This window comes from Neopelma chrysocephalum, unplaced genomic scaffold, assembly GCF_003984885.1.
Source record: "Neopelma chrysocephalum unplaced genomic scaffold, ASM398488v2 Primary Assembly neopelma1_59, whole genome shotgun sequence".
NCBI lineage: Eukaryota > Metazoa > Chordata > Aves > Passeriformes > Pipridae > Neopelma > Neopelma chrysocephalum.
The window spans coordinates 25,708,703-25,714,488 of NW_020897714.1; positions in this window are offsets into that span (position 1 = coordinate 25,708,703).

Below are 5,786 nucleotides of genomic sequence, written 5' to 3' on the forward strand. Positions count from 1 at the left end.
AGAGTCAATATGACTTAAACTCCCATGTAAATACACATGGACTTCAAACACAAACAGAAATTTAAGTTTCAGGCATTCTAGTAAATTTGTCATGAACCTGCTGCATATGAATTGTGATACCTTCTGTTCTTTCAATACTGGGAAATGGGGATGTTTGAGAATAAGTAAATGGTAAGTAAGTGGTAATGCAGCCTGTTCCAGTATTTGGCTGAGGATAAAGATAATGCATTAAAAAGAGGAAAAACATGTAGGTTTCCTAGTTTCTCTTTTTAAATCTTGAGATGAACATTGTGCTTCTTTGGTCAGAAAGTGGTTCAGTGTACCATGTTTGTTAGGGTCAGTATAAAAATATAGCTTATGTAGTAAATTCGGATGAGTGAGACAAAAGTTTTGGGTTTGCAGGGCTTTATACAGGAAGTGAAAAAATACATTTGAGATTTTTCTCTTTTCGAAAAGAAAGTTTATAGTTGTTTCGAGACTTATAAGCAAACTAATAAAGGTAGTAGTATTAAAAATGGGGAATGCCAAGTAGTTTAGTGCTTAATTTTAGAAAAAAAAATTGTTAGAATGTTCATATATGACTTTCTGAAGTTTATGAATGAGTTTTAGTTGAGATTGTTTCTGGAGCAGCCAAGAACTGCCCAGCACAGCAGGGTCCTTACCCTGTCTGAAACTATGTGCCATAACCAAATTATCGATTTGGGAATAATGGTGTTTAAAACAGGCAAATTATAAAATCATGACAAATGTATATGGAGAGATCTTCTGGTCACCAAAACAGATGCAAATTCTCTTAAATTAAGTTTAACTACAGTTCTTAAAAGCATCCATTAGTTGTCTATTGAGCAATTTTTTTAGATTCGACTTTTTGTACAGTTTCACTTTGGTTGTTACTAATGTTGGGCAACAATTACCCTCCAAGGTGTCCGTCACTTTCTATTTTCACTGTGGCAAACATATGGTCTGCACATAAGTGGGCAATTTTAAACAGGTAACTGTGAGGAACTTTCAGTATAACCCAACCAGCAGAGACAGCAAAGCAGCACAGCCCACAGCCCATCTCCTGCTGCTTTGAGAATACTCAGAAGACACCTGTGTGCCTTTTTCTCTTGCAGGACGCATGTAGGAAGACTGTGAACAAAAAGAAAATGCATCCCAGTGTCAGATATCTCTGGAATCTGCTCTTTCACAGAGTGGGAAAATTCTCTTTTGCGTTGTATATGTGATCCTACTCAACATCATGTAATCTAGTATTATTTCCTCTATTTTAAGGAATAGAGTTGAGTGTTTTCCTTCCTTTCTTCCTTCCTTTTACAGCCTGGATGCTTTATTCCTATTGTGTTGTTTTGGTTATCTCCTTTTGTTTCCCTATTTTTATTCAAGGAGCTGTTATATCAGTGAGCTGTTATATCAGCAGCTACTCCAGAAAACACAGAAGTTTGTTAGAGCTAATAGCTATTCAAGCAATCATTTTTCCTGCTTCCTTAAAATGAATCTGTTCTGAAAGAGATAGAAAATCAAAATCTCATAGTACCTGCAAAGTATAATCTCTCCTTCTCCATATGTGCATGGATGGATTACATTGTAGTTTTACTTCCTATCCTTTTTGTTCTTTGCTAATATATTTCTCAATATGGTTGATCTGCATTGCATTTTTTCCTCTCTCTTTTTGTCATGTTGTACACAAGGGTTTTGGACAAAGGACAGTAAATCCAATATAATCCAAATTATATGTGCTAATCAACAGTAACCGGTACTTCTATCAGAAAGTGCACACCCATTGAATGTACAGTGCCTTCCACATTTCTTCTTCTATATTGTTTGGTTTTGAGATTCACAGCATTAAGCCGAGCTCCCTCTGTAACTAACAGAGCTATCTATTAATCACAAAAATACACAGATACTATTTGCTTGTATTAAATTCACTTTATCTGCTCTGCAGACATGCTACTTTTGTGCACATTTATATTTTTAAGAATTAAATATCAGGCTTCTCATGAAAACAGCAATCATTGGGAGGATATTACAGAATGTTCATGTAGTGAGTTGTGAAATTCCATACATCAGCATTGGCACTGGAAGCCTGATTTGGAGAGTGCTGAGAGCAGGGGTCTACTGTATAAGATACATTACTCGTCTAAACTCCCATTTCAGAGTCTGAAATCTCATGGTAAATTGCTCTGAAAAAAAATCAATAGGTCAAAAGCCCTGTGTATGCCAATGGCAAAACTTCTGTTGCTTTTGGTAGGCTTGTGAGTTTTCTGTAAAATAGGAAAAAAGAAGGATTGGTGTCTGGGGACTAGTCCCAGTTCACTGTTTTATTGGATCCAGAATCATATTCTGCTTTTCCCTGCTGTAAGCTGTCCTGGGATCACACTTGCTACTCATCACAGGAGAAAAATCTGTCTTCAATACCTGTTTGTAACATTTAGAGTGCCCAACCAAGCGTTTCCTCCTTCTGAAGGACAACATTTCTCTTTTATCCCCTTAGCACAGGGTCATGCAATGCTACCTGGGGCTGTGACTGTCGCCAGGTTATTGGCACACATAATATTTTGGGGAAAAATAATCTGCAAAGTATAACATTGGGTTCAGGGTTGTAGTTTAATGGGCTTCTGAGAATCCCAGAGCTGTAGATACAGTCTGCTTTGAAGACTTTTTTTCCGGGTGTTTTTCCTGGACAGTGCTTCCCTACTTTTAAGCACCTGCTGCAGTTCACCCATTCTGTTTGTGTACAAACGGATCTCCATGTATATAACTATTTTAAATTCATAAAGTAACATGGAACCTTAACTGATAAAAGTGCTTTGTAAATGATGGAGACTAGTAGAAGCATCATAACAAGGAGCATAATAATAGTACTATGAAGAACACAATAAGCAGCAGAACGACTAAGGAATAAAATCTCATTGTCATTCATCTAGTCTATGGAGGAGATGTGCATAACAGACATTCCTTTATAAATTAGAAGTTAAAACTGTGAAAAGAGCTGTAGGGAGAAGAACTTCTGAGATGGCATAGCATAGCATGGCATGACATGGCGTGGGTTGGAGGAGGTCCTGACAAAGGTGAGGTTCTCACAGTACAAACAGAAGGAGAGGAAATAAATTGTATGACTGCCATGGACAACTGTTTCTCTAAACAAAATAAAATAGATCTAAACCATCACCATTTTTACTCAAATCTTGTCATTGAGTTAATAAGACGAAGAAACAAATAAATAACAAATAGCAAAACAAATCGAACTCTCCTACATTTGCACTCTCACCTCCTAAAACCCAAAAACTATGTTCCCTGTAGTAGAAACATTAGTACAAGATTCAGACTTTTCTGTAACTCCTTTATGCCACTCCTGTGGTGTAAGGTAATGGAAAAGCTTCCAGACAACTGAATATTTTCCCCCTGCTGGAAAATCCCTGGGTGGCTTAGACCCAGCATTTAAAACCACTTAAAAATGTGAAGAACTTCAAGATACCACAGGAGGCCACATATAACAGTTTAACACGAAGGCCACTAATTAAAGCTCTCTCTGTATAAAAGCAAATGCAAAAAGCAATGCTAGATATATATGTCTCCCTCTCACAAAAAATCAATGGAGGCTACGGGACATTTCTTAGAGAACTGTTGGATGGAAGATTGTTGTTTCAATTCAGTCACCAAACTCACACAGAGTGACTGAAGTGATGCAGCATTCCCAGGGGCAGCTAGGCTCTGCCTGCAAGACTGGAGGTAAGAATCACCACTGGGGTAAATATGGTGTTTCCTCCTTCCACTCACATTGCTTTCTACCCTGATTCTCCTAAGAGTTACAGTTGCAGTGGCAGTGGCAGTTATCACTGGGCAACGGGTGTAATATAGCAGGTATTTCTAATTTAAAAAAATGCTTTTGTCCAGTAACTGATGCATCTTGGAAAGTCCAAGATCAGTGATAGAGAATATAGTATTTGATAGCCTGAAGCATGTGGCCTGTGAGAGAAGGTTGAGGGATATGGGGGTGTTTAGCCTGGAGGAGAGATGGCTGTGGTAGCAGCTGCCAAATACCCACAGGAGATCGACTGAGAAGATGGAACCAGTCTTTTTATAGTGGTGTGTGGTGGGAGGATGAAAGAAAACAGACATAGGAGTTTGATGATATTTAAGGAAAAGAAAATCACTACAAGGCCATCAAAGCAGTGGACACAGAGATTGTATATAGGCTCCTTGGGAGTTTTTCAGGCCACAATGGATAAAACCCTGAGCAACCTGGTGTGAGCTTGACACTGACCCTACTTTGAGTATGAAATTGGAGTGGAGACCTCCTGAGGCCCCATCCACATGAGTTATTCTGTGCTTCTGTGGATATATGATTATAGCATAGGCCATGAAGTTTGCAGGTACTCTGAATCAGGAAAGTAGGAACACATATACCTTTATTTAATATGGAGCCAGACAAGATGAAAGCATATTGACTGTGCAGAAAGCGGTCTGGGAGTCTGGCAAAAACACACTAAAGAGAAAAAGAAATCAGCATAATGCAGATCCTTGGCTTCCTACTCAGAGTAAGTCAGCATCTGATCTACTCTAGAATTAACTATCCCAAAGTTTGCCCAAGGAGAGTCACCTGCCTGTAGTCTGCAATGCAGGGTGTCTGCTGCTTCCAGGGAGCCGAAGCTAAGAGATGGCCTTATTTCTATCCTTGCCGTATCACAAGTTCACATACCTGTTGTAATGAATCGAATAAGAAGGTCCCAAACTCTGTACTTTCTTCCATGCAGGTGCTACCTTGTGCATAAGCCAGAGTAATGACTGTTTTAGCAGGCCCTAGCAGACTCATGGAATAGTAGTGAACAGGATCACACAGCAGTAAACCTTTCTATTTTGATTATATGATATGTATCTTTTCCCTCCCCTCTGAATTGCTTTTACCAGCAACAATGACAGCTGTCCATCTCTGGTCCCAAGCATGCAGAACTTGAAGGAGCAGCTGCTTCCTCTCTGAGCATAATAGCCCTGACATGAATGGAGTCTGCAATGATGATTCAGCTTAGATTCATTTTCCAGTGTAAAGGCTCAGCATAGAAGCATCAAGAATGTCAACCACATACAGTTCAAACACAAAAGCTTGCAGGAATGCAGCCAGGCTCACTGGGTTATCATTTCAGCTGTTAACATGGATGTTCTGGTTTTCATTCATCGTTGAAGAGGATGAGGGTATACAGAGTCACTCCATTTGAAGAATAGTCCAAAAATGATACTGATGCTTAGTGAATAGTTACCTCTATAATTAGTCCAGCTCTAATTACAATGCAGCCAGATCAGCGTTCTCATTTTTGACTGTTATTATAGTATCAGAAATATACTTTGCAAAATACTTGAGAATGAAAAAAAGTAAGTGGATATGTCAGGGCAGAACCACTACACTAGAAGTAATGGCGATACTACACATGACAACACATAGCTTTGAAGGAATAAGGGTTTTGATGTAAAAACAATGATTTAGATTGAACTTGTCTGGAATCAATGTCTGTCCCTGAAAAATGTCGGCACAGCACATCACCACTGACCTCAAAGGCACCGCTGGTACCCAGAGATGCTATTGCTTTTGGCAGTCTATTCCTCTATTTCAGTCTCCTCTCTGTCCATTTTTTCTCTTTTTCCTGCTCCAGGTTTCTCTTGCAAGTCAGAGCTGAAAGATCTACAGGGCATAAGTGATCTCTCACGTCAGAGCAATGCTAGGCACAGTAGACATGCCAAGACACTGGATCTAGTATATAACTTCATGGGCATGCCACAGTTCAAGGTATGGA